At 40.9% G+C, this 14,575-nt stretch overlaps 2 protein-coding genes across 10 annotated transcripts in view; one reads left to right on the top strand and one right to left on the bottom strand.

The window, feature by feature from the left end:
* The window catches only part of LOC131683320 (PDF receptor), a 688,155-nt gene that overhangs the window by 207,595 nt on the left and 465,985 nt on the right, over positions 1-14,575 (top strand). The window lies entirely within an intron of this gene.
* The window catches only part of LOC131683322 (rRNA methyltransferase 3, mitochondrial), a 46,949-nt gene that overhangs the window by 16,806 nt on the left and 15,568 nt on the right, over positions 1-14,575 (bottom strand). The window lies entirely within an intron of this gene.

Raw genomic sequence — 14,575 nt, 5'->3', positions numbered from 1 at the left:
CGGTTGGTCATCGAGTTTTCAACGAACCAGAAGCTGCGCTCCATCCAGTATTGCTGAACCGTCCTCGCCAAGTACTGGTTGGCCCTTTGAGTAGGATTTATGGACTATGCGAGTAGATTGCGATAAAACTGGTAGCTAAATGACTCACGCAACGGGCATCGGTATCGGGAGATGGTTCACAGAAACGGGAGCCAAATGGCTAAAGGAAGTTCACCACTGCGATTGACCGAATAGGTGTTCGGAGCTAAACCGCTCTAATGTATCATTTTGTCTTAAGACTGAATCAGCCTCTCCACGATATAACGCTTCGATGCAGTCTCGTGGAACAAAAGGAAGGGAGAAAAGTAAGGACTGTTAGTAGTGGTGAGTCCCACCTAGGGCCAATGCAGTTTTGAAGCTTTTTTAACCATACTATAAAACATACAGACATTTTCAGATATCGACGAACTGAATCTAGTAGTATATGACACTCGACACTCCGAGTGTAGCTTAAAAAGTCGAGTTTCAGAGTGATTGCACAATCTTCCTTATATGAAAAAGGCAAAAATGAACTGATGATTGCTATACATTTCATAAATCCGTACGATTGTCAAATGAATTTCTCTGATGTGGCTACCTACTACGCAACAAGATGGAGAAAATGCAAAGATTTTGAAGATGTACACGGACCCGAGCCGAATTACTATTATGTACCAAACAAACAAATCTACAAGTCTTCAAGCACAAGCGATAAACCAAAGCTGATGTTTCCACTAGAGTTAGAAAAATTATAGTATGCACAAGATGTACGTTCGCCAGGCTACTGTATACGAAATACGCAATAGAAAAAAATGTCAGAGAAAACTATATCTGAGATAAATAAATCCATTGACGCACACTCTACCTTTGGATTCATTCCAGAATGTTTACCAAAAGTCCATAAGTGAAATGTTGCAATCCTGTTTCTGTACATTGTTATCAAGCAGGGTCATCTTTGATCGATTTTCATGCCTTGTGTGTAAAGTCGGTCCGTGTACCGCCACGACGGAACGAAAACTATTCTAGCAACCAAAAGTTAATATCTTAAAGTACTCTTAAATGTTTACATTAGGTTCTTAGAGAATTTTCAAGCTTTTATTGGGAATTTAGAAATGGCACTTTTCGGAAAATTATTCAAAACGAAAACTTTAGCATCCCTTTCTTATATGAACTTTTGATTGATTCAGTAATATTTGTTTGAATTTTTCAAGTAAAACAAATAGCTCAACCTCGCTACACGAAATCACCCTGCGGAAACGTCCACGAGAACAATCGAAAGAAAATGTAAAAAAAATATGTTTATTAAAATAAATATTTATTTTTTGTTTGCCCCCCTTCAGAAAAAAATTTGTACTTGGACATAATTTTTAAAAAAGATTTGTAATGGCCTTACTGTAATTGATAAATCTCATCTGCTGTGTATAAAAAATATAATTCACATTCTATTGAAGGGAGTCTCTAAAACTTCAGGAAAATAAATTATTGAAATAAACTGGCTGTAAGAAAATTTGTTAATATCGTTTTATATCTCGATATACTGTATTCATGTAGCCATAATATTTTCAACAAAGTTGTTTAAAATAACATTCATCAGCTTTGCTGAAGACACTAAGTCTCTTACTTATTTTGAAGAGTTATTACTCCATAATTACGCCAATATTATTACATCAAAAGATGTGCTTTTTACGTTGGACAGCTTCTTCGAGGTTGTTAAAACTCCAAAGTTGATGCTTTGGAAATTATGTGATCTTGACCGTTAGAAAAGTTTTCGAACATTTATTTCACCTTAAAAGTGCATTATCATACTTCGACTTAATTGACATATTATAAAAGAAACTATAAATGGCATCTGTTAGACTAGTTTTGTATCTGCACACTTTCAATAATTTATCAAACGTACATGAAATTTACGCATTTTCGAAAAATCGACGATTCTTATCAAACCAACCCCCCCCCCCCCCCCAACCAAATTTCTGGCTACGCCGCTGAAAGGAATATCAAATTACTTCAAGTCGCAGGCCTAGATCACTGATGGCGAATCAAACATTATTGGAATATATTGTTCACTATAGATAATTCCGGAAGCCCCAGGTTCCAGGCATATTCAGTAATAAAGCCACTTGAGTGATGACTGAACCAATTTTTACGAACCTAGTCTCAAATGGAAGGTATAATATGAAGTTCGGTGTTGAACCCTCCATATACTCCTCCACCTCCTACCTCTCACCCCCCCCCCCCTTCTCTAACCACCGCCCCCCTCTCAGACCAACCTCCCTCCTGCATTCCCTTCATCCGCCCCGTATACTAAAATAAGTTAGATGACTACCGACGCATCCTCCACCTCCCACTAATTATATCCCTTCCCTTCCCTTCTCCACCATAAAGTTAACATGATGACAACATTGAACTCATGCTGATTAAGCTATATAGGGTAAACTGTCTATTTTCACCATACTAAGGAGGGTGCCTCACTAATTCAATAATTACTCGGACTACAATCAATGAAGTTGGCATTAACAGCTTTGCTTCGTTTATAAGAACCAAGATAATAAAACAAATGCGCTGAAAACAGTGAAATTCTGGTGTTTGAGTGCAACGAAAACTCAAATCGAGTACCCCTATTGTTGTGATACCATTTGACTCAATGCGTTGAACACTGATGGCAGACGCTGCTCTAACCAACGGTTTCAAATGGGTAGGGTGATAATAGAAACATGGCAAAATAGACTCAACATCCTAAATATAATATTTTTGTTTGTTTCAAGTATGTCAGTGTCGACATGTTTCGTATCAGATTAGTGACAGTCGTGCATTTATATATACGCTTTGAAGTCGAGGTTATTTGCCAATTAAATGAAATTTCTGTAGTTCTACGTACTTTTGTCTATTCTTTGAGAAAATATGGGAATTTGTTCTTTCAGAAACTGTAGCCGCCATCAATTGCAATCGATTGGAGTATGAAAACCTGTTTTATTCCACCTAGCGGTGCAATTGCGCTTTTCTTATTTATCTAAGCTTAATTTAATGATTTAAAACCTTATTATATCCAATATAACATTGTGGAGAGGGTTCATTCGTTTTCGAGCTCTCCATCAAGACAGAAGTAATTTTTTTGCAGTCCGTAGTGCTGTGTATAATGATTAAGAATAGTGCTAATCCGCATTCAAGGTTATTTTTCCAGTTCGGTTCGGTCCTCAGTCTTTTGTTCGCGTTTGAGGATTAAACAATAGCCAGCTGTATAAGCTGAATCGGTTCGTCGTTGGACACCAATTTAAAGCTAAGTGGTTTTTGTCTTTTGTAACACATTTATTGCTTTCTTCCGTCCGCGCGGGCGCAGACCCCGTGCGTTGAAGTTTTCTATGGTTCCCTCTCCGGATGGTAAAATGTAAGTTGAATCGGGTTCAACTTCTAAGGCTCCCCCGGTCCAAATGCTATCCAGAACTCTCAGCTGGTCCATTTGTGGTCTTCTTTCGGCCCAAGACTAAATCACTGAATCTTCTTCAGATTTCTAAAGACCTGACAGAACGGTTCTCGGCTGTGACCGAAATTTCAAAGGTCTGCTCGGACAAGATAAGGGTCTTGCTAGCCTACTCAAAGCAGGCAAATGATACTGCTTGCTGTGAGCACTTTACGCGGGATTATAACGTGTATATTCCAGCTGTAAAGGTACAATCCGAAGGCGTCATCACCGAGAGTTTGACGTGCGAGGATCTGCTGAAGTACAGGGTTGGCCGTTTTAGAGACCGCTTACTTCAGCCAGTGAAAATACTTGAGTGTAAGCGTTTGCACTCAGTAGTAGTTGCGGGGGATGGTTGAAAAACATATCCCCAATCAAACTCTTATCGGGTGACCTTCGCTGGTACCGCTTTGCCGAACTACATTCTCTTACACAAGATTCGTCTGCCTGAGCGTCTGTTTGTACCGCAGGTCATGAATTGCACAAAGTGTAAACAATTGGGTCACACAGCCACCCATTGTAGCAATAAGGCCCGCTGTGGAAAATACGGGGAGAATCATCTAGATGATTCCTGCAGTAAGAAAGCCGAAAAGTGTCCTTAGTGTGCAGAGAGTCTGCATGATATCTCGGCAAACTACAAACTACGCGGGGATAAACTGAAACGTTCCCTTGCGGGACGATCCAAACATTCTTTCGCAGAAATGCTAAAGAAAGCTACGGCACCATCCTCAACAAACATCTATATTCACTTGCCTCCTAACGAGGGCAAGGCTGGTGACCCACAAGAGGGAACATCTACTAGGGTGCCTAGAAGTTATAGGAAGAGGAGGAACATTTCCTCTCCTAAAGTTCCTTGTAAAGGCCAGAAGGTGTCCCTGGACGGGGCTCCGAAAGTGACATCTATTGGAAGTGTTGCAATCAAACCGAAGCAATTAGCTCCTGGTCTCGGAGAATTAAGCTCAGAGAAGGAGTTGTGCTGGAAACTCCTTCCAGGAACATCAAAATCCCTCCTTTGTTCCTTTGTTTCAGTTCAAGAATAATCACAGCACTGGAATTATCTATCTCTCGGACATAGTGGACTGGATAATAAAAAATGGTGGGTAATGTCAGACATAACCGGAGTGAAGTAGAATACACTTTGGTTATACAAATGCTACAATTTTGACTATCTTCTGATAGGTTGTATTAAAAGCAGTTATTTTGTTATTTCTAATGGAAATACCGAAAAATCGATACACGTACATCGAAATCTAAAATATTCGAACATATTTTAAAAAGACGAATTATCCCACATCTTCAGCAGCTGGCGATTCGTAACATCGAAAAGTTGAACAAACAAGTGACCATTGCTCAAAAACAAAACATTTAATCAGGAGTGCTGCCCAAGAAGACCGAAAAGAAAGCATAAATCGAACGCTGAAACTCGCAAATGAAATGCATATTGCTGTAAAAACTGTCCTTTTCAGGACGATCACACATTTTTGATTATGAACAAAATTGAAATTGCGAATCTGAATGGGCCAATCGACGAACTGCATTTCTATCGAGCAAATTTACCCGCCAAAAAACCATTTCCCGAAAGGAAATTCGGTGTTGGAACAGCAATTTCTATGCGATTTTGTCGTCTTTTGCACATACATAGTTTATTTGGAGTATTTTTGGAATTATCAAGTTGTCAATTTGCAACATTCTTTGAAAATATTGTTGAACTTTTATAAATGAAGGCACGAAAACGAGCGTTTGACCGTCGTCCTACCAGCATCAGAGCAGTAGCAGATCAGCATTTTTCGCTACGTGGCCCGTACCAAACAAACCGCTCGTAAGTCCACCGGAGGAAAGCCTCCCCACAAGCAGTAAGCAACGAAGGCCTGGTAAAAGTGCCCCAGTCACGGTTGGCGTTAGGAAGCCTCATCGCTACCGAACAGAAACTGTCGCCCTGCGAGAAATTCACAGCTATCAGCAATCGAGCGGGCCTAAATTGTGACCCAAAATAAACCACAAACCAACCAGTTCTTTTCAGAACCAGCCAATTATATTCCAGTAAGATATAAATGAAATTTTCGTTTTCCATTACCTTACAGCCTCCCTCCCCCTTTTCTTCCGGCTTGAATTACTATCAATCTTGATGATGCTGTGCGGCGGGGGCACAGGCAGTTTCCATTATAGTGGAAAATTTAGGTTTGCGGGTTTTTCCCAAAAGTTTTTTAGCTGTGCTGTTTTCAAGGAGTTGTAGTTGAATTCAAAATAAAATAGTTTACTTCTATTGTCAGAGGTGGACCTTCCAACGAAAACTAGTCTGGCTCGCTTGGAATCGAATTGTACGGATCAACCACTGCTTTCTTTTCCGTTATTTTCAGTAATTGTACATTCTACAGAATTAGTCACAACTATTTCCAATCAGCGCAAAAATCGAAGGTTTTCAATCAGTACAACAGCAGATTTTCACGTTTAAAAAAAACAGGCAGCATTCTGGCCGAAAATTTTGAAACGGAGCACCTATATCAAAACGTTAGAAAACGTTCGATTTTTGTAAATTGAATCATTATACTAAACTGCCTACAAATCACAAATAACTGTTGATTTTGTGCCATTCTACGTGAAAGTGACGGTATTGTTAACAAGTGGCTCACTTACCATCCAACGCTCTTGACAAGCCACTTTCTGATGCTTGTAATAACAAAACTTCAATTTCATTCTTTGTCGATAAATTGATGGCCCTGAAAAGGGCCTTTTATTTGGGCAGTGTTCGAATTTTAATTAGAGCTGGTGTATATGGTAACAGTTTTGGTGCCATCTGAGACGGCGTGCTTGGTCAACTCTTCTGACAGCAGCAAACGGACGGCGGTTTGAATTTCGCGGGAGATACTGCAAACGAACTGCTGCATGCTGATGCTGCGAACGAACTGAGCATGAGCAACAGCATGCTGAGTTTTTATACCTGACTACAGCACAATGTAAGCTCTTCCTTTTTGTGTTGTCCTCAATATGTGTTCTTCGTAGCTCCTCCCCTTCGTTGTTCGATACACAAGCAAATTGTGTTGAACGCATCGGAGTTGCGTTTACTTAGTAGCTGTAATGGAATACCTTGCTGCTAAAGTGTTTAAATTGGAAGGAAATGCTGCCCGTGATAACAAAAAGACGAATTATCCGAATTAAGTAACAACGAAAAGTTAAACAAACTGCTCTCCGGAGTGACAATTGCTCAGGGCGGTGTGTTGCCAAATATCCAAGCCGTACTGCTTCCCAAGACGACCGAAACGAAAACATTTATCGAACGCTGAGACTTACCAAAGAAATGCTCTTGTTAAAAACCGTCCTTTTCAGGATGACCACATATTTTTTGTTAAAGAACAAAATTGAAATTGTGTTTCCAATACGGAGATTATCGAACACTCAGGGTAAAGAGAGTAATGTAATACGGCACCGTGGTAAAATGTTTGAGAATTGAAACCTTTTTTGAATGCGCCTAGTAAAAATGTTTTCCACTTCACTCCAGTTTGTTTCTGACCATATTTGCAATTTGCGTACTGAAATAAATAATAATATAGGGTTTAACCCAAATTGCTCTCCAGGGAGAAACAGTCCATGAAACAGAAAATGCAAACTTATTCTTTGAAATGATTTTGGTGGCCCTGAAAAGGGCCTTTTTTATAATGATACAAGTCAGTTCTACCTTTTCAACTTCCAAATCCATACAAAGTGCGTCCCTGCCGCTTCAAAGTACATTCATTGGGGTTTTGCGCTTGGCGTGTTTAGTGTAGGTCACGGCATCTCGGTTGATATTTTTCTGCACACCATCAGCATTCGTAGATTAAATCGGAGATGCATTCTACACCACCACGACGAGCCAGATGCCGAACGGCGGATTTGGTGATTCCCTGGATTTTATCACGAAGAACCTTGCGATGACGCTTGGTAGGGGAACGCAAACATGATACCGCTCATTGTACCGTCCGGACGAGCATGTTGCTCGTGTGGTAAGCGAGCACCCACTGATACAAAACAAGCTCGCGTGACCTGTATATATAACATTCCCGTATGTAATGAAACGCTTACATGCTCCTTTTTGACGGCGCTGCGTGAAATGTGCATTTTCGTGCATGCCCATTTTCCTCGCTGTTTTCGAAGGATTTTCTAAAAATCCTTGTTTTGGTTTATTTATAGTAGTCTCACTAATTCCGAAATTTAATACGAAATACGTGCACGAATTTCCGATCAGATAGTGCAAAAATATTGCGATTTCGATCAGTAGAACGGAAGATATTCGCATTTCAAACCAGGGAAAATTTCTCAACTGAAATTTTTGAAACAGGACCCCATATTGAAACGTTAGAAGTATTCTTCTTCAAAACTTTAAATATTACTGATCCTATTAAAAGTCTTATGTTAGCTTTTCTCCCTACAGTGAGAACATTTTTGAATCAGTTGACTGCTAAATGGCCCCTCCTCTCAGCGATTGTATCCTTCGATGGCTAACTCATCGAACGAGGTCACGGATTTGATCACTGTTCTGCAGTGGAATTGCAGAAGTATCATCCCGAAAATCGATTCCTTCAAAATTTTAATAAATAATTTGAGTTGCGATGCATTTGCATTATGTGAAACTTGGTTAACTTCCGATATAGATCTCAACTTCCACGACTTTAATATTATTCGCCTGGATCGAAACACCCCCTACGGAGGAGTGCTTTTGGGGTTCAAAAAGCGCTATTCCTTCTACAGAATTAACCTTCCCTCGATAACAGGTATTGAAGTTGTCGCTTGTCAAGTAACAACCAAAGGCAAAGGCCTTTGTATAGCTTCCATATATATTCCCCCCAACACTGCGGTTGAGCACCGACGGTTGCAAGACATCTTAGAATCCCTACCAGCACCGCGACTAGTTTTAGGAGACTTTAACTCTCACGGTACAGCATGGGGTTGCCTCTATGATGATAACCGGTCTTCCTTAATTCAAGATCGTTGCGATAACTTCAATTTGACAATTTTAAACACGGGTGAAATGACACGTATTCCTGCTCCTCCATCGCGCCCGAGCGCCATAGACTTGTCCCTTTGCTCAATATCGCTGCGGTTAAATTGCACGTGGATGGTAATTCCTGATCCCCACGGCAGCGACCATCTGCCGATCGTAATCTCAATCAATAACGGTTCAAGGCCATTGAAATCAATCAATATTTCATATGACCTCACACGTAATATCGATTGGAAGAGCTATGCTGCCGCGATATCCGACAACATCGAATCTACCCAAGAACTTCCTCCGGAGGAAGAGTACAGTTTTTTGGCTGGCTTGATTCTCGACAGCGCGAATCAAGCTCAGACTAAGCCAGTACCCGGCGCGAAAAACGCTCTCCTAATCCGTGGTGGGACAAAGAGTGCTCAGACGTGTACGCGGAGAAGGCCGCCGCGTATAAGACCTTCCGGGACGACGGGTTACCCGCTAGCTATCGACAATATGCAACGTTAGAAACGCGAATGAAGAGTTTGATCAAAGCCAAGAAACGTAGTTACTGGCGCCGGTTCGTTGACGGACTAACGAGAGAAACATAGATGAGCACTCTTTGGGACACGGCCCGGCGTTTGCGAAACCGAAACAGTACTAACGAGAGTGCAGAATATTCAAACCGTTGGATATTCGATTTCGCCAAGAAGGTTTGTCCGAATTCCGCCCCGGAACAGAAGATTTACCGCGCCGCGTCCCCTCACGATAGCGTGAACGAAACACCTTTTTCGATGGTGGAGTTCTCACTTGCTCTCTTGTCGTGTAACAATAAAGCTCCAGGGCCAGACAGAATCAAATTCAATTTGTTGAAGAATCTGCCAGACTCTGCCAAGAGACGGTTGTTGAACTTATTTAATAAGTTTCTTGAGGCTAACATTTCCTACACGATTGGAGACAAGTGAAGGTCATCGCCATCCAAAAACCAGGAAAACCAGCCTCCGATCATAATTCGTATCGTCCGATCGCAATACTGTCCTGTATCCGGAAGTTGTTCGAGAAAATGATCCTATTCCGCCTCGACAATTGGGTCGATACAAATGGCTTACTATAAGATTTTATGGTCACCGCAACATATTTATTTCATGGACTTGTTGACTTTTCTCGGTGAAAATGAAAACTCCAAATTTTCCCATTACCACACGTAACGTTTCGGCTTACTGCTCTTCAGCCATCGCCTACAAACATTTATTTAGCATTAACGTTAACATCAATTTGTTCACAAAAAATTACAAAGCTAGCATTCACAAATTAAACACAATTTACAATTAACTCACATAAACTTATATCACGCATCTCCATTCCCTCTCGTTCACTCTCCACCGCTAGGCGGGCGATCACTCTTCGACTGTCTGCGTTCTTCGCTATTCAAACACTGTCGAAGCTTGGTGACCAGACCGTCGTATGTTGTGCAGAACGTTCCACATTCTCTTTGTAGCTTCACCGTTTTTTTCCTCGCCGAGAATTTTGATGTGAAACATCTCTGCAGTTAGTCTGCTCTCCTGGTTTTCGATTCGTTCCAGTATCCGGGTGTTGTCGAAATCGAAGATGTGTCCTTCTTGCAATGTGTGTTGGGCTAAACCAGTTCTCGCATCTTTTTTCTTCGCGTCGTTCTTGTGTTCCGCTACTCTCGTTTCCAGCCTTCTCCCCGTTTGTCCTACATACGTTTTGCCATCGCCTGTTCCACACGGAATCGAATACACCACGTTCTTCTGTTTCCCTGGTGGGATCGGGGGAAACAGAAGAACGTGGCGCAGAACCCTTCTTCTTACAATACCAACCGTGTAAATTTCATAAATACTTCTGAATCTACTGTTTTCTTCGACACATCCATGAAAGACGAGATTTGTGGAATTTCGGACCGCATACGCCCGCAAGTGGTCCCATACATTTTTTTATAATAAATTCCGAGAAGTCGACTGTTCTAGGATGTTTTACACTGACGGATTAAACCTCGAAGGGTCTACTGGCTTCAGTATTCTCAATCAAAGTTCAAACTCAGTGACCCTGCTTCAGTTTACGCCGCAGAACTAGCTGCCATTCAGTATACCATTGGAGTCATTGAAACATTATCCGCAGGCCATTACTTCATCGTTTCGGATAGCCCGAATCGTTTCCGGGCAATGAGAAGGCGGACTCCTTAGCTAAGATGGGTGCCCTAGAAGGTGACGTTTATGAAAGACCAATTTGCCCTCACGAATTTTTCAGTATTACTCATCAGAAAACCCTCGAAAGCTGGAAAACTTCGTGGAGCAGTGGGGAGCTAGAAAGGTGGCGAAATTCGATAGTCCCCAAGGTATCGACGAAACCTTGGTTCAAGGGGATGGATGTGGGTCGTGACCACATTCGTATGGTGTCCCGACTCATGGCAAACTGGATGCACATCTCCGGCGTATTGGGCTCGTAGTTAGTTGTATCTACGCTTGTAGCGACGGCTATCACGACATCGAGCACATTATCTGGGCGTGCACCGAGTACAGTTCCGCCAGGTCTCGGCTAATGGATACCCTGCGGGCCCGAGGAAGACCAACCAACGTCCCGGTTCGAGATGTGCTGGCAAGCCACGATGTCCTCTATATGTCCCTTATATACACCTTCGTGAAAACTATCAATATACAAATCTAACCGCCCCTTCTTATTTTCCTTATCATTCTCAGAACCCTCTTCCACCTGTATCAAAGCATCTCTATCGAATGAGCCAACAAACACGGGACCTACACCATGAACATCACACGCTTAACTCGAAATGTACCCCCCTAATCTTACGAAAATCATATTACCCCCTTGTGTAGATATATAAGATATAAAATCTCATTAGTTTCATTAAAAAAAATCAATATGTAATCCCCTAGTTTTAAGTAATTTAAAATGTAAAACAAAACAAAATTGGCACCTTTAAGCTAACGCAAAGGTGCCCTATCAAATAAACGAATTGAATAAAAAAAACATTGTGGAAATGTCTATTACATTCTTATCACACTTTATAAGCATATGTAAGTGCACGACTGTCACAACCCTCATAAGCAACATATCGACACTGACATACTTGAAACAAACAAAAATATAATATTTATTTATTTTTTTTATCCCTTTATGGGCAGCTAGGGCCGAGGGTGGTGGCTAGCGGGTTTCATACATCCTTGACCTGACGGACAAAGCTATGGTGCCTTGAACACAGGCAACGCAGATCCAAGGCCATCATTGAAATGATAAGTTCTGCGTTTGAGATGTACTTCCCCCGGTTGCCAGACGAATACCTGTAATTATTACTTGTTGCTTTGTATGTATGAAACTAATGTTCAGTCCTGGGTGGTGTATGCGTGGAAGGTGTGATTTTTAGCGTTCGAGTCCAGGAGTGCATATCTGTCTGGGTTAGCGTGGGCGTTTACTAATTGTGTATAGTGTGATCGCCAAAGGCTCGAGCATTTGAATGCTAGCGTGTCTCTCATTTTGCGTGCATAAATTCGATTTTAGATTCGTGTGACCATTCGCATATTCACGTGTATTCTTGAACGATCGCGCGCGGACCGTGAATATGATAATTAATTTTTAGTGTATGGTAGAGGAACGTGTTGTCTGGTGAATATGAGCATCATTCTTGATTGGTCCAACTGAAGGCATGAGTCGAGAGTAGAGAATTCCGTACGTAGCCGGTCTATGATCGCGCGAGTGGTGGGTTAATGCTTGAGACCGCGGTTGTAAAGTTATAGGTGCTGAAAAGTTCACTTAAGTAAGAGGGTGTTTTAATGTTGGCGAAATTGCGAGTGTAGGTGTGTGTGGATGATTGAAATTGTAATGTAAGTTCGCGTTTTGACCAGATGTGTGTTATCGCGAAAGTTAGAGACGTTTGTGCGTTTTGGATGTGAGTGTATAAGGGAGAATATGCAATTGATTGTGTTAGTGAGTATGAGTATGAACCTAACTTAAGATATAGTAATAAAAGAAAAAATAACATGCCGAATGTTTCTTTGTTTAGGTCAGTAACCGTGCATTGCAGAATGCCCAAAAACTCTGAACTAGGCCTCGTCGAGTCTAGTCTGTCCGTCTCGTCCTGTCGTGTCTGGGGTTTCCAGGTTACATGCATTCACCAGATGAGACTAGCTTATGTCAGCTTACTTGTGCACTGGTTTCGTAGAATCGAGGTGATCATCGAAATGATAGATCCTACGAGTGAATGCACTTGGCCCAGTCACCTGTCGAGCATTTGTATATTTGCGTGTGTGAATGTTTACGTGTGTATGGGAAGTATTGTGTGTTGAGATATGTGTGTTACCTGTAAATAATACGTTAATACAAATATGCATGATGTAAGACATGTGTAATATGCTACTTACAGTTTGTTGTTCGTTCCTACTTATCTGATTCAATTGAGTATGAACGTACATCTCAATTTTTCTAAAACTTGGCGACGTCTGATGGCAGCGAATAGTCATTGTTGACAGCAATGTTGCCCTTTTATGTTAAATTAACTCGGAGAAGTCATCACAGGAATATGACGCATGAGACCGAAAATAAATAAAATAAAATGAAATAAAGAGTAGAGTTAGTACTGTTATTGAATATTAATTGAACAACACACATGTACCATGCAATAAAACTACTTGGAATCGTCTAAATGCCAGAAAATAATATATATTTACCATTAACGACAATTGCATTCCGTTAGAAGTTTCTCATGCTATGCTGGACGGGAATGGATGAGTGACGTGCGTCGGTAAATTAATCGTACCTTCATTTATCCAATCCGAATGAATCGAATCGAATGCACGAATTGAACACCAGTAAAAACTGACCAACGAATCCCAAGAAGGATCACCCCATCATATAAGCCAGTTCTGAATCCATTCCCTGGTCCATATGTCACAAATACTCAGACGCCCACATACACAGATAGACACACGACTAGCACACAATTGTACACTAGTACCAAAAACTACAATTACAATTATCACAACACAACACAACTAATAGGGTTCTACTGTTATTTTTTTTATTGCGCTTGTGCACGTTGACGTGGTCGACCGATAAATCGACAACCAATGACTTTCACTGCGAGCCGTGCTCACAAAGACTGCCGTTAAGCTGTTGAACAATGTCTGCAAACACAACCCACAGTAAAAAGTCAATCCACGGCAACCCGCCAATCGACCACGCCAGTGTGCACAGGCTCTTAGTTGACTGTTAGTTTGGGCTGGTGCAGAGTATGAAAAAACACAAAACATACAAAAGGCCCATAAACCCTCTCGGTCTCCTCGATGCACCATTATCGAGGCGTAATGCAATAACCATCTCAAAGCAGTTGTCTGCCAGAGCTTCTTTAAAACTGACGCTGAAATATGCTTGAAAATGTTTGCAATACCGTCAAACCCGTCAACCTAGGAAGGGGACAAACAAAAATATAATATTTATATAACTTAATCAGTGTGAGTTCAATATTGTCTTCATGTTAACTTCATGGTGGAGAAGGGAAGGGATATAATTAGTGGGAGGGGGAGGATGCGTCAGGAATCATCTAACTTACTTTAGTATAGAGTAAATCCATGTCAAGTGATCCTCGATTTTTTCGCAATATCGCCGATTTTCATGAGATATATTTTATTGTATAGGGATTATAGTAAATAGTTTTTGGTATAAATATTTCATTAAAACTCTTTTTTTTCCTTTGAGATATTAACCCTTAAACTTTATTGCACGGTAAAATTGTAAATTTTATATCTCAAAACCTATTGAAGGTAATGGAATGAATTTTTGTACACTTGTGAAATGATATTTACACTATCTCAGAAAAAGATTTCTACTATATTATTGTGTGAATAACGGTACTTTGCATCTACTTAAAAATTTCAATTGTATTTTTTCTTGTGTTCTTCACTTCACTTCAATCATCTGTATTGATAATTTTTCATGTTTGTTTCTATCGAGAGTTATGGATGATTTTGTAAAGGTGCGTTCCTTCAACGCACGGCCCACTTCGATGCAGCCCGCGAGAACTTATATATTGGCAACGCCGCATGTCGCAACGTCAAAATGCGCATCGCGTAGGAAGTGTTCATCGCATGACTAAATGAAACCACATTTCTAGATTGGTGCAAAAGAAC

This window comes from Topomyia yanbarensis, chromosome 2 (genome assembly GCF_030247195.1).
Source record: "Topomyia yanbarensis strain Yona2022 chromosome 2, ASM3024719v1, whole genome shotgun sequence".
NCBI classification, from domain to species: Eukaryota; Metazoa; Arthropoda; class Insecta; order Diptera; family Culicidae; genus Topomyia; species Topomyia yanbarensis.
This window is presented reverse-complemented; position numbering and strand designations above follow the sequence as displayed.